Genomic DNA, 21,840 nt, shown 5'->3' on the forward strand with positions numbered 1-21,840 from the left:
AGGAGAGCTTGGAGAGGATCATGGAGCAGAAGTTCTATGACTTAGATGTGAAGGTCACTGAGATCCAGTCAGTCGTTGAGCAACTTCAGGATGAAGTGCAGGAGAAGAAGGGCAAGTCTACCACTGATGCTTTTGCTAGGGTGCCTAGAGGACAAAGATCTGCTGCAGTGCCTGTTCCAGACACCAGAGCAACTTCATCTGCACCAGCTACAGCTTCAGTGCCACCAGCTCCAACACCTACTCCACTAGCTCCATCTACATCGACTGACGCCTTCGTCCTTGGAGTTCTGTCTACACCACCACCTGAAGACCAAGCCTGAGAGTCGATTTAGCACTATGCATTTTTATGAACTTTTTGGTAACTTGTTGCCAAAGGGGGAGAAAATGTATAGATCATAGGCTTCGAGAGAGAGTGTTGCTTTTGTTCCCTCTTGCGTTTCTCCTTAGTGGTTAAACTTTATTATCTGCTCGTTTGTGATATTTTATACTTTGTGCTTGCTTGGATGATCATGTGTTTGATCATGTACTACGTTTATGCATGTTGGATGACATTATCCTTTTATATTCCATATGACCACTCACTTTGCTTGGTGATGAGTGCATGTATTTTAATTATTATCATTTTGAGCGCTCCACCAAGATGTATGTGACATGGAAGAGTAACCCATGATCCTAACTCTTTGTGCATTTGCAGTCCAAAGAAAATCTTAAACTATGCACAAATTTAGGGGGAGCTCTTGCTTTTCACATACTTCTCAAAGCGACAATGTTTTTCACTCTTATTATCATTTGTCGAAGCTTTGATCTATATATTGTCATCAATTACCAAAAAGGGGGAGATTGAAAGTGCAACTATCCCTAGGTGGTTTTGGTAATTCCTAACAACATATAGTTTATTGAGCTAATGCTATTTCAAGACTAATATTTCAGGAAAGCTCGATGATTGGCATGGCATGGATGAGAAAAGTGGACCCCTCAAAATGCTAAGGACAAAGGATTGGCTCAAGCTCAAAGCTCAAGACTGTACATTTTCCATTTTATTGATCCAAGATCACATTGAGTCTATAGGAAAAGCCAATACTATCAAGGAGGGATAAGGTGTTGCTTAATGAGGATCTTGCTCAAAGTGCTTACTGATATGTTCCAAAGCCCTCAACTACTTTCTCACATCCACATATGACCTAAACCAAAAGCCAAACTCGGCCCCACCGATTCTTTCTATCCGGCGCCACCGAGTTTCAAATGTCAAAGCCACTGCCACAAACCCTAGGCAAATCGGTCTCACCAATAGGGATCTCGGTCTCACCGAGATGGGGTTGTAATCTCTCTGTTTCCCTTCATAACATTTCGGTCTCACCGAGATGAGTGATCGGTCCCACCAAGATTGAAATGTAAACTCTCTGTTTTCCCTTCGTAACATTTCGGTCTCACCAAAATGAGCTATCGGTCCCACCGAGTTTACCTGACCAACTCTCTGGTTAGCTTATTACCAAAATTGGTCTCACTGAGTTTGTGTAATCGGTCTCATCGAGATTATGTTATGCCCTAACCCTAATCGTATCGGTCCTACCGAGTTGCATACCGGTCCCACTAAAAATCCTAACGGTCAGTAGCTTTGCTGAATCGGTCCGGCCGAGTTTAACCATTCGGTCCCACCGAGTTTAACCATTCAGTCCCACCGAGATTGGCAAGTTGTGTGTAACGGTTAGATTTTGTGTGGAGGCTATATATACCCCTCCACCTCCTCTTCATTCATGGAGAGAGCCGTCAGAACGAACCTACACTTCCAACTTATTTTTTCTTAGAGAGAACCACCTACACTTGTGTTGAGACCAAGATATTCCATTCCTACCATATGAATCTTGATCTCTAGCCTTTCCAAGTTGCTTTCCACTCAAATCTTGTTTGCACCAAATCCAAATCCTGTGAGAGAGAGTTGAGTGTTGGGGAGACTATCATTTGAAGCACAAGAGAAAGGAGTTCATCATCAACACACAATTTGTTACTTCTTGGAGAGCGGTGTCTCCTAGATTGGCTAGGTGTCACTTGGGAGCCTCCGACAAGATTGTAGAGTTGAACCAAGGAGTTTGTAAGGGCAAGGAGATCGCCTACTTCCTGAAGATCTACCGCTAGTGAGGCAAGTCCTTCGTGGGCGATGGCCATAGTGGGGTAGACAAGGTTGCTTCTTCATGGACCCTTCGTGGGTGGAGCCCTCCGTGGACTCGCGCAACCGTTACCCTTAGTGGGTTGAAGTCTCCATCAACGTGGATGTACGATAGCACCACCTATCGGAACCACGACAAAAACATTCATGTCTCCAATTGTGTTTGAATCCTCCAAACCCTTCCCTTTACATTCTTGCAAGTTGCATGCTTTACTTTCCGCTGCTCATATACTCTTTTCATGCTTGCTTGAATTGTGTTAAGATTGCTTGACTTGTCCAAAGTTGCTAAAATCTGCCAAGAACTAAAAATGGGAAAAGGCTAGATTTTTATTTGGTCAAGTAGTCTAATCCCCCCTCTAGACATACTTTCGATCCTACAGACTTGCTAACAAAAGCAGTAGCGAGGGCTAGGCTCGCCACACCAGAGTCTAACTCCTCAGATGCCTCCTCTTCCTCATTTTCCTCAGATTCATCCTTAGAGTCCATTTCCTTGCCAATGAATGCCGGAGCCTTTTCGGATCTACTCTTCTTGTGAGATGAAGACTTTTGAAGATTTTGATGATCAAGACTTTAAAGATTTCTTCTTCTTCTTCACGTAATCAGAACTGTGATCCTTGTATTTCTTCTTCTTTAATTCCTTTTCCCATTGAGGACAATCAGTAATGTAGTGACCAGGTTTCTTGCATTTGTGGCAAGTTCTCTTCTTGTAGTCACGTCATGAGGAATCTGATTTCAAGTCATCACCTCTTGGGGATCTACCAAAGAGACCACGCCTTGAGAACTTCTGGAATTTCCTCACTAGCATTCCTAGATCTTGGCTTAGTTCTTCAGGATCACCAAGGCTGCTACCAGAATCCTCACCTGCAGATTCAGAGACTGCCTTGGCCTTTAGAGCACGTGATCTGCCATAGCTTGGTCCATAGAGATATCTCTTCTCAGCCAGCTGGAACTCATGAGTGTTTAGCCTCTCGAGGACATCAGCGGGATCTAGTGACTTGTAGTCCCCACACTCTTGAATCATCAGTGCAAGAGTGTCAAATGAGGAATCAAGTGATCTCAACAATTTTCTTCACCACCTCATGGTGTCAGTGGCACCAAGTGCTTGAAGCTCATTTGAGATGTTAGTGAGGTGATCGAAGGTTTGCTGAACATTTTCATTGTCGAGTCTTTTGAAGCGGTTGAAGAGATTGCGAAGAACGTCAACTCGAGAGTCACGCCGTGTTGAGACTCCTTCGTTGACCTTGGACAGCCTATCCCAGATAAGCTTAGCTGTCTCTAAAGAACTCACTCTGCCATACTGTCCTTTGCTCAGATGGACACATATGATATTCTTCGCTTGAGAGTCGAGTTGCTTGAATCACTTCACATCAGCAGCATTCACGGAAGGAGTGACGGAGGGAACGCCATTTTCCACAATGTACCAGAGATCGTTGTCAATTGCCTCAAGATGCATGCGCATCTTATTCTTCCAGTAGGGATAGTCCGTCCCATTGAAGGTAGGACACCCAGCCGAGACCTTGATCATGCCTGCAGTCGACATAACTAAAACTCCAGGTGGTTAAACAAAAATCACACAGAACAAGGGAGTACCTTGCTCTGATACCAATTAAAAGTGCATTATATCGACTAGAGGGGGGTGAATAGGTGATTTTTACAAATTCATCACTGGGGGATGTCACGGTGAGGAAATTCCTAAGCAACAAACTACTTAGCAGCGGAATAAGTACTCGGATGCAAGCATAACAGAGCAGTAGCACCGTCATCATGATGAAATGAAAACAAGCACAAAGTACAAGTAGCGTAAACACGGGATAAGCAGGATGAAGACAAACTAACTGAAGAACTAGGATTGTGGAAATTTAGAAAGTCTTCAGGCAAAGTCTTCAAACAATAACAGTCAAGTACTTCAACACAGTAATGAGGAAATGAAAGGGTTGAGGAAATAGAACCAGATAGCTCGGTGAATACAATGGTTTGGTAGACCAGTTCCAACCGTTGTGACAGTCGTACGTCTGGTTGGAGCGGCTAGGTATTTAAACCTGAGGACACACAGTCCTGGACACACAATCCTCACCGTATTCTCCTTGAGCTAAGGTCACACAGACCTCGCCCAATCACTCGTGGTAAGTCTTCAGGTGACTTCCAAGCCTTCACAGACTTGGTCACTCGACGATCCACAATTTCCTCTTGGATGCTCTAGACCATGACACCTAACCATTTAGAGGATACACAATCCTCAAAGGTAACAAACGTATGTTCCACACAGGAACAATCTCTTCAGTGATGTTCAATCACTTTGGGTTTGTAGGTGTTTGGATTTGGGTTTTCCTCACTTGATGATTTTCGCTCAAAGTGCTCGGAGGATGGGATGCTCTCAATGACAAGTGCCAGTTTCGCTCAGAGCAGCCAACCATCTAGTGGTTGTAGGGGGGCGGCTATTTATAGCCTAGGGAGCAGCCCAACATGATAAGAGAGAAATGCCCTTCAATGATATGTTCGTTAGGTGGGTAGATATTTTGGGACAGTTGGCGCGTAGCACAGCAATGGTCAGAAAATTTGAGTATCAAATTCCTCAGGGCCATCATGCTCCTCACTTGTAGGCAATCCGCACTGGCAAATTCCTAACTCCTCAGTCAGAACAAAATCCTCAAAGACCAAAAGAACTTCGTCTCCGTCACTGAAGAAATTGACTGAACTGTATGAGATTTCCAATGGCTTCACTCGAAAGGATTGGGTAGGTCTAGGATTTTGAGATGAACATCACTTGTAAACTTTTCCTTAGTTTTACCTCGACCCCCTTTAACAGTACGGTGTTTCCTATGACTCAAGAAAGAGAAAATTAAACTACACAAACAAAAGTCTTCATGTTTCATAATCCTTGCATGAATATCAAGTCTTCACTGTCACACCAATTTCTTCATTTCCAAAGTCTTCAGAAAGCCAAAGTCTTCAGTTGAAGACATTCATTTTTAGGGGTCGACTTTCTCTGTAAGTGTCAAACTCCTCATAGACTTATAGACATGTGTACACTCATAGATGCATTAGTCGCTTAACCTATAAGTCTTCAATACACCAAAATCACTAAGGGGCACTAGATGCACTTACAATACTTTTTGCGGGATGAAACTGGCTGACAATGATCTTAAGCCATCCTCCATAGTATTCCATGGTGTGGTGCCTGGTAAGTCGGCGTACCCTATGGAAAAAATTGCCTTGGAGGTTGCCTTTGGTGATGACTATGATTACAGAGCAGAGACGTTGTGGTTTGAAGTGGTCAAAATTAAGAGTCTTTATCATGCTTTGTTCGGACAACCGGCTTATACTAAGTTCATGGCTCGCCCTTGTTATGTCTACTTATAGCTCAAGATGCCAGGGCGCAAAGGTACAATTATGGTCTGTGGTGATCGAAAAATTTCCTTGGAATGTGTAGCTTATGCAGAATTAGCATGTGCTACCGAGGAGCTTAAGTTCTACACAGATAATGTTGACCCGGCTGATATGACCCCTCTAAAGAAGCCCACTACTGAGCAGGACCCACTTTGAAGTTTAAGTCGGCTGATGATACCAAGCAAGTTGATTTTGTCCCTAGTGTCTCATCTAAGCAGTTCACTGTATGGGCAAATATGGATCCTAAATAGGAAAGAGCGCTCATCGAGTTCATCCATGAGAATCGGGACATTTCTGCATGGAAGCCTTCTGACATGTCGGGTGTACCGAGAGAATTCACTGAGCACACTATTAATGTGGATCCTAAGTTTAAGCCGGTCAAACAGTTCCTCTGTCGTTTCAATGAGGAGCGATGCAAGACTATTGAAGAAGAGGTAGCCCAGCTCTTAGCGGCTGTGTTTATCGTGGAAGTTTTTCACCCTGAGTGGTTGGTTAACCCTATGCTCGTGCTTAAAAAGAATGATACATGGCGTATGTGTGTTGACTACATAGATCTCAACAAAGCTTGTCCAGCTGACCCGTTTGCTCTCCCCCGTATTGATGAGATCATTGATGCAACAACGGGTTGTGAGAGTCTGTGCTTCCTGGATGCTTATTCTAGTTATCATCATATCAAGATGGCAGTTAAAGACCAAGAGAAGACGTCCATCATCACACCTTTTGGGGCTTTCTGCTATGTTTCTATGCCTTTTGGGCTTAAGAGTGCCCAGGCGACTTATCAGTGCTGTGTTTAGAACTGTTTTCACAGTCAGATTGGGCACAATGTTCATGCTTATGTGGATGATATTGTGGTCAAGTCTAGGAAGACGGAGACTCTCCTAGATGACCTAAAAGAAAATTTTGACAATCTCCGGGTCTACAAAATGATGCTTAACCCGGCCAAGTGTGTCTTTGGTGTGCCTGTAGGTAAATTGCTAGCTTTTCTGGTTTCAGAGAGGGGCACTGAAGCTAACCCGGAGAAGATTAAGGCCATTACTTCTCTTTATAAACCGGTGTGTGTCAATGACGTCCAGCGTCTGGCGGGTCACATTGCAGCTCTAAGTCGGTTTATTAGCCGCCTTGGGAGAAGGCAATTCCTCTATATCACATGATGAAGAACACATACCACTTTGTCTGGAGTGATGCTGCCAATGAGGCGTTTGAGGTGCTCAAGAAACAGTTAGCTGAGCCGCCCATCCTTGTAGCTCCCATTGAAAAAGAGCCTTTACTCCTGTATGTGGCAGCTAATAACAAAGCATTCAGTGTAGCAGTTGTTGTGGAGCGCAAAGAGGCGGGTAAGGAGTACCCAGTTTAGTGGCCGGCTTACTATGTCAATGAGGTGTTAACTGAGTCCAAGAAATGATATCCACATTGGCAGAAGCTGGTATTTGGGGTATTCATGGCAAGTAGCAAGCTGAAGCATTACTTTCTTGGGCGTCCTATTACTGTGGTCAGCTCTGCTCTGTTGGGAGAGTAAAGTAAATATTTTTTGTATTTTTGTTGTATAGATTGGAAAGTAAAGATTGCAAAATAGTAAACAAGATGCAATGTAAATAAAAGAGATGCAATATAATAAGAAAGAGAACCGGGGGCCATAGGTTTCACTAGTGGCTTCTCTCAAGATAGCATGTATTACAGTGGGTGAACAAATTACTGCCGAGCAATTGATAGAAAAGCGCATAGTTATGAGAATATCTAGGCAATGATCATGAATATAGGCATCACTTCCGTGTCAAGTAGATCGAAACAATTCTTCATCTACTACTATTACTCCACACATCGACTACTATCCAGCATGCATCTAGAGTACTAAGTTCATAAGAACAGAGAAACGCTTTAAGCAAGATGACATGATGTAGAGGTATAAACTCAAACAATATGATATAAACCCCATCTTTTTATCCTCGATGGCAACAATACAATACGTGCCTTGCTGCCCCTACTGTCACTGGGAAAGGACACCGCAAGATTGAACCCAAAGCTAAGCACTTCTCCCATTGCAAGAAAGATCAATCTAGTAGGCCAAACTAAACCAATAATTCAAAGAGACTTGCAAGGATATCAAATCATGCATATAAGAATTCAGAGAAGAACCAAATAATATTCATAGATAATCTTGTTCATAAACCCACAATTCATCAGGTCTCGGGAAACACACCGCAAAAGAATATTACATCGAATAGATCTCCGAGAACATCGAGGAGAACTTTGTATTGAGAATCAAAGAGAGACAAGAAGCCATCTAGATAATAACTATGGACCCGAAGGTATGTGGTAAACTACTCACGCTTCATCAGAGAGGCTATGGTGTTGATGTAGAAGCCCTTTGTCATCGATTCCCCCTCCGGCAGATCGCTGGAAGAGGCCCCAAGATGGGATCTCACCGGCACAGAAGGTTGCGACGATGGAAAAGTGGTTTCGTAGCTCTCTGCGATTGATCTAGGGTATAAGAGTATATATAGGCGGAAGAAGTACGTCGGTGGAGCTACGAGGGGCCCACGAGGGTGGGGGGCGCACCTACCCCCCTGGGCGCGCCCTCCTGCCTCGTGGTGTTCTAGACTTCAACTCCAAGTCTTCTGGTTTGCTTTCGGTCCAAGAAAGATCACCGCGAAGATTTCATTCCATTTGGATTCCGTTTGGTATTCCTTTTCTGCGAAACTCTATAATAGGCAAAAAAACAGAAACTGGCACTGGGCCTCCGGTTAATAGGTTAGTCCCAAAAATAATATAAAAGAGCATATTAAAGCCCATTAAACATCCAAAATAAATAATATAATAGCATGGAACAATAAAAAATTATAGATACGTTGGAGACGTATCAAGCATCCCCAAGCTTAATTCCTGCTCGTCCGCGAGTAGGTAAATGATAAAAACAGAATTTTTGATGTGGAATGCTACCTAACATAATTATCAATGTAATTTTGTTTATTGTGGCATGAATGTTAAGATCCGAAAGATTCAAAACAAAAGTTTAATATTGACATAAAAATAATAATACTTCAAGCATACTAACAAAGTAATCATGTCTTCTCAAAATACCATGGCCAAAGAAAGCTATCCCTACAAAATCATATAGTCTGGCTATGCTCTATCTTCATCACACAAAATATTTAAATCATGCACAACCCCGATGACAAGCCAAGCAATTGTTTCATACTTTTGATGTTCTCAAACTTTTTCAATCCTCATGCAATACATGAGCGTGAGCCATGGACATAGGACTATAGGTGGAATAGAATGGTGGTTGTGGAGAAGACAAAAAGGAGAAGATAGTCTCACATCAACTAGGAGTATCAATGGGCAATGGAGATGCCCATCAATAGATATCAATGTGAGTGAGTAGGGATTACCATGCAATGGATGCACTAGAGCTATAAGTGTATGAAAGCTCAAAAAGAAACTAAGTGGGTGTGCATCCAACTTGCTTGCTCACGAAGACCTAGGGTATTTTGAGGAAGCCCATCATTGGAATATACAAGCCAAGTTCTATAATGAAAAATTCCCACTAGTATATGAAAGTGACAAAATAGGAGACTCTCTATCATGAAGATCATGGTGCTACTTTGAATCACAAGTGTGGAAAACAGATAGTAGCATTGCCCCTTCTCCCTTTTTCTCTCATTTTTTGGGACTTTTCTCTTTTTTATATGGCCTCTTTTTTTCGTCTAGAGTCTCATCCCGACTTGTGGGGGAATCATAGTCTCCATCATCCTTTCCTCACTGGGACAATGCTCTAATAGTGATGATCATCACACTTTTATTTACTTACAACTCAAGAATTACAACTCGATACTTAGAACAAAATATGACTCTATGTGAATGCCTCCGGCGGTGTACCGGGATGTGCAATGATTCAAGAGTGACATGTATGAAAAATTATGAACGGTGGCTTAGCCACAAATACGATGTCAACTACATGATCATGCAAAGCAATATGACAATGATGAAGCGTGTCATAATAAATGGAATGGTGGAAAGTTACATGCAAATATCTCGGAATGGCTATGGAAATTCCATAATAGTAGGTATGGTGGCTGTTTCGAGGAAGGTAAATGGTGGGTTTATGGTACCGGCGAAAGTTGCGCGGTACTAGAGAGGCTAGCAATGGTGGAAGGGTGAGATTGTGTATAATCCAGGGACTCAACATTAATCATAAAGAACTCACATACTTATTGCAAAAATCTATTAGTTATCGAAACGAAGTACTACGCACATGCTCCTAGGGGGATAGATTGGTAGGAAAAGACCATCGCTCGTCCCCGACCACCACTCATAAGGAAGACAATCAAAAAATAAATCATGCTCTGACTTCATCACATAACAGTTCACCATACATGCATGCTACGGGAATCACAAACTTTAACACAAGTATCTCTCAAATTCACAACTACTCAACTAGCATGACTCTAATATCACCATATTCATATCGCAAAACAATCATAAGGAATCAAACTTCTCATAGTATTGAATGCACTTTATATGAAAGTTTTTATTATACCCATCTTGGATGCCCATCATATTAGGACTATTTTATAGCCAAAGCAAATTACCATGCTGTTCTAGAAGACTCACAAAATAATATAAGTAAAGCATGAGAGATCAATAATTTCTATAAAATAAAAGCACCACCGTGTTCTAAAAGATATAAGTGAAGCACTAGAGCGAAATTATCTAGCTCAAAAGATATAAGTGAAGCACATAGAGTATTCTAATAAATTCTGATTCATGCATGTCTCTCCCAAAAGGTGTGTACAGCAAGGATGATTGTGGTAAACTAAAAATCAAAGACTCAAATCATACAAGACGCTCCAAGCAAAACACATATCATGTGGTGAATAAAAATATAGCCTCAAGTAAAGTTATCGATAGGCGAAGACGAAAGAGGGGATGCCTTCCGGGGCATCCCCAAGCTTAGTCTTTTGGTTTTCCTTGAATTTTACCTTGGGGTGCCTTGGGCATCCCCAAGCTTAGGCGCTTGCCACTCCTTATTCCAAAATCCATCAAATCTTTACCCAAAAACCTGAAAACTTCACAACACAAAACTTCAACAGAAAATCTCATGAGCTCCGTTAGTATAAGAAAATAAACCACCACTTTAAGGTATTGTAATAAACTCATTCTTTATTTATATTGGGGTTAAACCTACTGTATTCCAACTTCTCTATGGTTCATACCACCCGATACTAGCGATAGATGCATCAAAATAAGCAAACAACACGCGAGGAGAACTTTGTATAGATCTCCAAGAACATCAAGGAGAACTTTGTATTGAGAATCAAAGAGAGATAAGAAGCCATCTAGCTAATAACTATGGACCTGAAGGTCTATGGTAAACTACTCACGCTTCATTGGAGAGGCTATGGTGTTGATGTAGAATCCCTCCATGATCGATTCCCCCTTCGGCAGATCGCCGGAAGAGGCCCCAAGATGGGATCTCACGGGTACAGAAGGTTGCGGCGGTGGAAAAGTGGTTTCATGGCTCTCTGCGATCGATCTAGGGTATAAGAGTATATATAGGCAGAAGAAGTACGTCGGTGGAGCTACGACGGGCGCACGAGGGTGGGGGTCGTGCCCTTCTGCCTCGTGGCCGCCTCGTGGCGTTCCAGACTTCAACTCCAAGTCTTCTGGTTTTCTTTCGGTCCAAGAAAGATCATCGTGAAGGTTTCATTTTGTTTGGATTCTGTTTGGTATTCCTTTTTTGCGAAACTCTAAAATAGGAAAAAAACTAGCACTGGGCCTCCGGTTAATAGGTTAGTCCCAAAAATAATATAGAAGAGCATATAAAGCCCATTAAACATCCAAAATAGATAATATAATAGCATGGAACAATCAAAAATTATAGATACGTTGGAGACGTATCACCCATCCACAACACTGACAAGTCAAGACCCCCGCGAAGGGCCAAGCCTCGCGAGGCGGACAACACCAAGACCTCCGGAGGGAGCGGCCTTCCCAGGCTACCTCCTGAGGAGTAGAGATTTCTATGCAGGTGCTCAACCTCATGAGGTTGTGGTGACGCAAGCCATGATGATCAAGGCCAGGCGGGTGCCAGCGGGCGCAGAGGAGCAGGTTTCCTCTTTGGTGCTAAAGAGGCAAGTGCAGGCACAGAGTCCCAAGGAATCAACCAAAGGTTTCCATTCCCGTGCTACAAGACCAGGACCGCCAGGACGGATGTCATCGCCGAACCCACCACAGCGTCAAGACCAGGAGCTTTGCAGGAGAAGACCACCTTTTTCAGGATAAGATGTACTGCTTGTCCCCGTTCAAATTGGCCTCTTTGGGATCCCTTGTCGCCTACGTTTTGGGGGAAGAGGACCAAAGCCACTATAAGTATAGGTTAGCCACCACCATAGGAAGGGGGTCGAATCCCTTGAGCTCACATCCACACCAGAGCAGACCTCGCGAGATTGTTCTTCCCTTGTGCTAGTTCATCCTTAGCCCCCCATGAGGCAAATCCACCACAAAGCAGGAGTAGGGTTTTACACCGCAAGGTGGTCCGAACCTGGGTAAACTGCTGTGTCCATCTTCTTCCTTGTTCATTGACCTAGGCCGTGGGGGGCGAGGTGCGATGAACTAGTTGGCCGAAGGGGTTGAGTTCTTCGCACACGCCCCAGAGTTCGAACCTTTTCTTGGGTCTGCGGAGCCTTGAATCTGAATTTGGCGCGCCGGGTAGGGGCATGTCGAAGCCTCTGTTGGGGAACGTAGTAATTTCAAAAAAAATCCCACGCACACGCAAAATCATGGTGATGCATAGCAACGAGAGGGAGAGTGTTGTCTACGTACCCTCGTAGACCATAAGTGGAAGCATTATGATAACGCCGTTGATGTAGTCGTACGTCTTCACGATCGACCGATCCTAGCACCAAAAGTACGGCACCTCCGTGATCTACACACGTTCGACTCGGTGACATCCCACAAACTCATGATCCCGCACAGTGTCGAGGGAGAGCTTCGTCAGCACGACGGCGTGATGACGGTGATGATGAAGCTACCAGCACAGGGCTTTGCCTAAGCACTACGACGATATGACCGAGCTGGATTATGGTGGAGGGGGGCACCGCACACGGCTAAGAAATCAATGATCAACTTGTGTGTCTATGGGGTGCCCCCTGGCCACGTATATAAAGGATGGAGGGAGGAGGAGGTCGGCCCTCATAGGACGCGCCCAAAGTGTGGAGTCCTACTAGGACTCCCTAGTCCTAGTAGGGTTCCACCTCCCACATGGAATAGGAAAAAAGGAAGGGAGAAGGAGAAGGAAGGAAGGGGGTGCCCCCTTTCCCTAGTCCAATTCGGACCAGTCCATGGGGAAGGGGCGCGGCCACCCTTGAGGCCTTTCTCTCCTTTCCCGTATGGCCTATTAAAGCCCAATATGAATTCCTGTAAATCTCCGGTTCTCCGAAAAATACCCGAATCACTCGGAACCTTTCCAACATCCGAATATAGCCTTCCAATATATCTATCTTTACGTCTCGACCATTTCGAGACTCCTCGTCATGTACCCAATCTCACCGAGCCTCCGAACAAACTTCGGTCATCAAATCACATAACTCATAATACAAATCGTCACAGAACGTTAAGCATGCGGACCCTACGGGTTAGAGAACTATGTAGACATGACCGAGACTCATCTCCGGTCAATAACCAATAGAGGAACCTGGATGCTCATATTGGTTCCTAGATATTCTACGAAGATCCTTATCGGTCAAACCGCATAACAACATACGTTGTTCTCTTTGTCATTAGTATGTTACTTGCCCTAGATTCGATCGTCGGTATCTCAATACCTAGTTCAATCTCGTTAGCGGAAAGTCTCTGTACTCGTTCTGTAATGCATCATCCCGCAACTAACTCATTAGTCACATTGCTTGCAAGGCTTATAGTGATGTGCATTACCAAGAGGGCCTAGAGATACCTCTCCGACAATCGGAGTGACAAATCCTAATCTCGATCTATGCCAACTCAACAAGTAGCATCAGAGACACCTGTAGAGCACCTTTATAATCACCCAGTTACATTGTGATGTTTGGTAGCACACAAAGTGTTCCTCCTGTATCTGGGAGTTGCATAATCTCATAGTCATAGGAACATGTATAAGTCATGAAGAAAGCAATAGCAATATACTAAACGATCAAGTGCTAAGCTAACAAAACGGGTCAAGTCAATCACATCATTCTCTAATGATGTGATCCCGTTAATCAAATGACAACTCATGTCTATGGCTAGGAAACTTAACCATCTTTGATTCAACGAGCTAGTCAAGTAGAGGCATACTAGTGACACTCTGTTTGTCTATGTATCCACACATGTACTAAGTTTCCGGTTAATACAATTCTAGCATGAATAATAAACATTTATCATGAAATAAGGAAATAAATAATAACTTTATTATTGCCTCTAGGGCATATTTCCTCCAGTCGCCCACTTGCACTAGAGTAAATAATCTAGTTCACATCGCCATGTGATTTAACACCAATAGTTCACATCACCATGTGATTAACACCCATAGTTCACATCGCCATGTGACCAACACTCAAAGGGTTTACTAGAGTCAGTAATCTTACTTCACATCGCCATGTGATTAACACCCAAAGAGTACTAAGGTGTGATCATGTTTTGCTTGTGAGAGAAGTTTAGTCAATGAGTCTGCCATATTCAGATCCGTATGTATTTTGCAAATTTCTATGTCAACAATGCTCTGCACGGAGCTACTCTAGCTAATGGCTCCCACTTTCAACATGTATCCAGATTGAGACTTACAGTCATCTAGATCAGTGTCAAAACTTGCATCGACATAACCCTTTACGATGAACCTTTTGTCACCTCCATAATCGAGAAACATATCCTTATTCCACTAACGATAATTTTGACCGATGTCCAGTGATCTACTCCTAGATAACTATTGTACTCCCTTGCCAAACTCAGTGTAGGGTATACAATAGATCTGATACACAACATGGCATACTTTATAGAACCTATGGCTGAGGCATAGGGAATGACTTTCATTCTCTTTCTATCTTCTGCCGTGGTCGGGCTTTGAGTCTTACTCAATTTCACACCTTGTAACACAGGCAAGCACTCTTTCTTTGACTGTTCCATTTTGAACTACTTCAAAATCTTGTCAAGGTATGTACTTGTTAAAGAAAACTTATCAAGAGTCTTTATCAATCTCTATAGACCTTGATGCTCAATATGTAAGAAGCTTCACCGAGGTCTTTCTTTGAAAAACTCCTTTCAAATACTCCTTTATGCTTTCCAGAAAATTCTACATTATTTCCGGTCAACAATATGTCATTCACATATACTTATCAGAAATGCTGTAGTGCTCCCACTCACTTTCTTGTAAATACAGGCTTCACCGCAAGTCTGTATAAAACTAAATGCTTTGATCAACTCATCAAATCATATATTCCAACTCCGAGATGCTTGCACCAGTCCATAGATGGATCACTGGAGCTTGCACATTTTGTTAGCACCTTTAGGATCAACAAAACCTTCTGGTTGCATCATACACAACTCTTCTTTAAGAAATCCATTAAGGAATGTAGTTTTGACATCCATTTTCCAGATTTCATAAAATGTGGCAATTTGCTAACATGATTCGGACAGACTTAAGCATCGCTACGAGTGAGAAAATCTCATCGTAGTCAACACCTTGAACTTTGACAAAAACCTTTTTCGACAAGTCTAGCTTTGTAGATAGTAACACTACTATCAGCGTCTGTCTTCCTCTTGAAGATCCATTTATTTTCTATGGCTTGCCGATCATCGGGCAAGTCAACCAAAGTCCACACTTTGTTCTCATACATGGATCCCATCTCAGATTTCATGGCCTCAAGCCATTTCGCGGAATCTGGGCTCATCATCGCTTCCTCATAGTTCGTAGGTTCGTCATGGTCAAGTAACATGACCTCCAGAACAGGATTACCGTACCACTCTGGTGCGGATCTCACTCTGGTTGACCTACGAGGTTCGGTAGTAACTTGATCTGAAGTTACATGATCATCATCATTAGCTTCCTCACTAATTGGTGTAGGAGTCACAGGAACAGATTTCTGTGATGAACTACTTTCCAATAAGGGAGCAGGTACAGTTACCTCATCAAGTTCTACTTTCCTCCCACTCACTTCTTTCGAGAGAAACTCCTTCTCTAGAAAGGATCCATTGTTAGCAACGAATGTCTTGCCTTCGGATCTGTGATAGAAGGTGTACCCAACTGTCTCCTTTGGGTATCCTATGAAGACACATTTCTCCGATTTGGGTTTAAGCTTATCAGGATGAAACTTTTTCACATAAGCATCGCAACCCCAAACTTTAAGAAATGACAACTTTGGTTTCTTGCCAAACCACAGTTCATATGGTGTCGTCTCAACGGATTTAGATGGTGCCCTATTTAACGTGAGTGTAGTTGTCTCTAATGCATAACCCCAAAACCATAGTGGTAAATCGATAAGAGACATCATAGATTGCACCATACCTAATAAAGTACAGTTATGATGTTCGGACACACCGTTACGTTGTGGTGTTCCAGGTGGCGTGAGTTGCGAAACTATTCCGCATTGTTTGAAATGAAGACCAAACTCGTAACTCAAATATTCTCCTCCATGATCAGATCGTAGAAACTTTATTTTCTTGTTACGATGATTTTCCACTTCACTCTGAAATTATTTGAACTTTTCAAATGTTTCAGATTTATGTTTCATCAAGTAGATATACCCATATCTGCTCAAATCATTTGTGAAGGTCAGAAAATAGTGATACCTGCCGCGAGCCTCAACACTCATCGGACTGCATACATCAGTATGTATTATTTCCAACAAGTTTATTGCTCGCTCCATTGTTCCGGAGAATGGAGTCTTAGTCATCTTGCCCATGAGGCATGGTTCGCAAGCATCAACTGATTCATAATCAAGTGATTCCAAAAGCCCATCAACATGGATTTTCTTCATGCGCTTTACAGCAATATGACCTAAATGGCAGTGCCATAAATAAGTTGCACTATCATTATTAACTTTGCATCTTTTTGCTTCAATATTATGAATATGTGTATCACTATGATTGAGATTCAATAAACCATTCACCTTGGGTGTATGACCATTGAAGGTTTTATTCATGTAAGTAGAACAATAATTATTCTCTGGCTTTAAATGAATAACCATATTGCAATAAACATGATCAAATCATATTCATGCTTAACGCAAACACCAAATAACATTTATTTAGGTTCAACACTAATCCCGAAAGTATAGGGAGTGTGGGATGATGATCATATCAATCTTGGAACCACTTCCAACACACATCGTCACTTCACCCTTAACTAGTCGCTATTCATTCTGCAACTCCCGTTTTGAGTTACTAATCTTATCAATTGAACTAGTATCAAATACTGAGGGGTTGCTATAAACACTAGTAAAGTACACATCAATAACATGTATATGAAACATACCTTTGTTCACTTTGCCATCCTTCTTATCCGCCAACTACTTGGGCAGTTCTGCTTCCAGTGACCAGTCCCTTTGCAGTAGAAGCACTTAGTCTCAGGCTTAGGTCCAGACTTTGGCTTCTTCACTTGAGCAGCAACTTGCTTGTCGTTCTTCTTGAAGTTCCCCTTCTTCCCTTTGCCCTTTTCTTGAAACTGGTGGTCTTGTCAACCATCAACATTTAATGCTTTTCTTGATTTCTACCTTCGTTGATTTCAGCATCAGGAAGAGCTTGGGAATCATTTCCGTTATCCCTTGCATATTATAATTCATCACAAAGTTCTAGTAACTTGGAGATAGTGACTAGAGAACTCTGTCAATCACTATCTTATCTGTAAGATTAACTCCCACTTGATTCAAGTGATTGTAGTACTCAGACATTCTGAGCACATGCTCACTAGCTGAGCTATTCTCCTCCATCTTGTAGGCAAAGTGCTTGTCAAAGGTCTCATACCTTTCAGCATGGGCATGAGTCTGAAATACTAATTTCAACTCTTGGAACATCTCATATGCTCCGTGGCGTTCAAAACGTCTTTGAAGCCCCGATTCTAAGCCGTAAAGCATGGTGCACTAAAATATCAAGTAGTCATCATATCGAGCTTGCCAAACGTTCATAACGTCTACATCTGCTCCTGCAATCGGTCTGCCACCAAGCGGTGCATCAAGGACATAATTCTTCTATGCAACAATGAGTATAATCCTCAGATCACGGATCCAATCCTCATCATTGCTACTAACATCTTTCAACTTAGTTTTCTCTAGGAACATATCAAAAATAAAACAGGGGAGCTAAACGTGAGCTATTGAACTACAACATAGATATGCTAATACTACCAGGACTAAGTTCATGATAAATTTAAAGTTCAATTAATCATATTACTTAAGAACTCCCACTTAGATAGACATCCCACTAATCATCTAAGTGATCACATGATCCATATCAACTAAACCATGTCCGATCATCACGTGAGATGGAGTAGTTTTGAATGGTGAACATCACTATGTTGATCATATCTACTATATGATTCACGCTCGACCTTTCGGTCTCAGTGTTCCGAGGCCATATCTGCATATGCTAGGCTCGTCAAGTTTAACCCGAGTATTCTGTGTGTGCAAAACTGGCTTGCACCCGTTGTATGTGAACGTAGAGCTTATCACACTCGATCATCATGTGGTGTCTCGGCACGACGAACTTTCACAACGGTGCATACTCAGGGAGAACACTTATACCTTGAAATTTAGTGAGAGATCATCTTATAATGCTACCGTCGATCTAAGCAAAATAAGATGCATAAAAGATAAACATCACATGCAATCAATATAAGTGATATGATATGGTCATCATCATCTTGTGCCTTTGATCTCCATCTCCAAAGCACCGTCATGATCACCATCATCACCGGCGCGACACCTTGATCTCCATCGTAGCATCGTTGTCGTCTCGCCAATTATTGCTTCTACGACTATCACTACCGCTTAGTGATAAAGTAAAGCAATTACATGGCGATTGCATTTCATATAATAAAGCGACAACCATATGGCTCCTGCCAGTTGCCGATAACTCTGTTACAAAACATGATCATCCAATACAATAAAATTTAGCATCATGTCTTGACCATATCACATCACAACATGCCCTGCAAAAACAAGTTAGACGTCCTCTACTTTGTTGTTGCAAGTTTTACGTGGCTGCTACGGGCTGAGCAAGAATCGTTCTTGCCTATGCATCAAAAACCACAACACGGTATAGTGATTGCTTTTTGATCTTCAGAAAGAACCCTATTCATTGAATCTGATTCAACTAAAGCTAGAGAAACAGACACCCACTAGCCACCTGTGTGTGAAGCACATCGGTAGAACCAGTCTCGCGTAAGCATACACGTAATGTCGGTCTGGGCCGCTTCATCCAACAATGCCGCTGAATCAAGAATCAACTAGTGATGGAAAGCAATATGTATATACCCACGCCCAGAACTCCTTTGCGTTCTACTCGTGCATATAACATCTACGCATAAACGTGGCTCTGATGCCACTATTGGGGAATGTAGTAATTTCAAAAAAATTCCAATGCACATGCAAGATCATGGTGATGCATAGCAATGAGAGGGAGAGTGTTTTCTACATACCCTTGTATACCGTAAGGGGAAGTGTTATGACAACGCGGTTGATGTAGTCGTACGTCTTCATGATCGACCGATCCTAGCACCGAAAGTACGACACCTCCGTGATCTGCACACGTTCGGCTCAGTGACGTCCCACGAACTCATGATCCAGCAGAGTGACGAGGGAGAGCTTTGTCAGCACGATGGCGTGATGACGGTGATGATGAAGCGACTGGCATAGGGCTTCGCCAAAGCACTACGATGATATGACCGAGGTGGATTATGGTGGAGGAGGGCACCGCACACGGCTAAGAAATCAATGATCAACTTGTGTGTCTATGGGGTGCCCCCTGGCCATGTATATAAAGGATGGAGGGAGGAGGAGGCCGGCCCTTACAGGGCGTGGCCAAAGTGTGGAGTCCTACTAGGACTCCCTAGTCCTAGTAGGATTCCACCTCCCACATGGAATAGGAAAAAAGGAAGGCAGAAGGAGAAGGAAGGAAGGGGGCACCCCCTTTCCCTAGTCCAATTCGGACCAGTCCATGGGGAAGGGGCGCGACCACCCTTGAGGCCTTTCTCTCCTTTCCCGTATGGCCTATTAAAGCCCAATATGAATTCCCGTAACTCTCCGGTACTCCGAAAAATACCCGAATCACTCGGATCCTTTCCAATGTCCGAATATAGCCTTCCAAGATATCGATCTTTATGTCTCGAGCATTTCGAGACTCCTCGTCATGATCTCACCTGGGACTCCGAACAAACTTCGGTCATCAAATCACATAACTCATAATACAAATCGTCACAGAACGTTAAGCGTGCGGACCCTACGGGTTCGAGAACTATGTAGACATGACCGAGACTCATCTTCGATCAATAACCAATAGCAGAACCTGGATGCTCATATTGGTTCCTACATATTCTACGAAGATCCTTATCGGTCAAACCGCATAACAACATACGTTGTTCCCTTTGTCATCGGTATGTTACTTGCCCGCGATTCGATCGTCGGTATCTCAATACCTAGTTCAATCTCGTTACCAGAAAGTCTCTTTACTCGTTCCATAATGCATCATCCCGCAACTATCACATTAGTCACATTGCTTGCAAGGCTTATAGTGATGTGCATTACCGAGAGGGCCCAGTATCTCTCTGATAATCAGAGTGACAAATCCTAATCTCGATCTATGCCAACTCAACAAGTACCATCGGAGACACTTGTAGAGCACCTTTATAATCACCCAGTTACGTTGTGACATTTAGTAGGACACAAAGTGTTCCTACGGTATCCGGGAGTTGCATAATCTCATAGTCATAGGAACATGTATAAGTCATGAAGAAAGCAATAGCAATATACTAAACGATCAAGTGCTAAGCTAACGAAATGGGTCAAGTCAATCACATCATTCTCTAACGATGTCATCCCATTAATCAAATGACAACTCATGTCTATGGCTAGGAAACTTAACCACCTTTGATTCAGCGAGCTAGTCAAGTAGAGGCATACTAGTGACACTCTGTTTGTCTATGTATCCACACATGTACTAAGTTTCTGGTTAATACAATTCTAGCATGAATAATAAAAATTTATCATGAAATAAGGAAATAAATAATAACTTTATTATTACCTATAGGGCATATTTCCTTCAGCCTCTTCTCCACCATTCGCTTGGCTTCCGTTCCGTCATCCCTATGGTCGGCGCTTGCCGTGTCCGTGCCGAACGCCGGGCCGCTAAGGTCGCTCAGACGGCACCTGCGGGCAATTGCGCCCCTCGCCGCCCCTTCCCCTACGGCCAATGCCGCCACCGGTCCCCCCGCGCACGAGCAGCATGACTCGTCAATGCCACCTTCCATGCGGCGTGATGGTCGCACCGCAACTCTGTCGCTTACCGCAGTCGTTGCATCGTCTTCTCATGCTCGTCATGGCCCTCAAGGATGGCACGCGTTCATGGCTCCTGATGGTGGGGTCAATCTCCTCCTAGGACGAGCTCAGCGAGTGCTTCATCACCAACTTCCAGGGTACCTGCGACGACGCCCTCGCAGCCGGCGACCTGCGGCGCATCAAGCAGCAGCCAGATGAAACCTTGCGCAAGTACATGCAGCGCTTCACCAACATCCGCCTCAAGATCCTGAAGATGTCAGATGAGGCCATCATCTCGATGTTCACTGATGGTGTCCGAGACATCAAGATGAAGGAGGAGCTCGCCATCCATGAATACTTATGCTCGACCCCGAAGATGTTCAACATAGCCGCTAGGTGCGCGAGGGCAGATGAAGGTCGCCTCTCCCTCCTGGAGCCTCAGGAGGTCGATCCTAAGGACAAGAAGGCCAAGGCGAAGGACGTGAAGCACAAGGGCCCTATCGTGCTCGCGGCAGAACCTGAGGTGAAGCGCGGTTGCGACCGCGCTGAATCCTCCAAGGGCAGCCGACCATTCTACGTCTTCCACAACGTCCACAACCACAACACCAACGACTACCAGGAGCTTAGGGCAATCCGCGGCGGGCGTCTTGGCCGCCATCCCGAGCGTAATGACCGTGGCTATGGCTGCGGAGGAGGCCGCAGTCGGGGCCGTTGGGACAACCGCGACCCTCGCCAGGACTGGCGCGATTAGCCTCATGAGGATCGCTGGCAGGGCCCACCTCATGATGGCCCATGGTGTGACCAGCCTCGCGA

The sequence above is a fragment of the Triticum aestivum genome, chromosome 4A (genome assembly GCF_018294505.1).
Source record: "Triticum aestivum cultivar Chinese Spring chromosome 4A, IWGSC CS RefSeq v2.1, whole genome shotgun sequence".
In the NCBI taxonomy this organism is placed as follows: Eukaryota; Viridiplantae; Streptophyta; class Magnoliopsida; order Poales; family Poaceae; genus Triticum; species Triticum aestivum.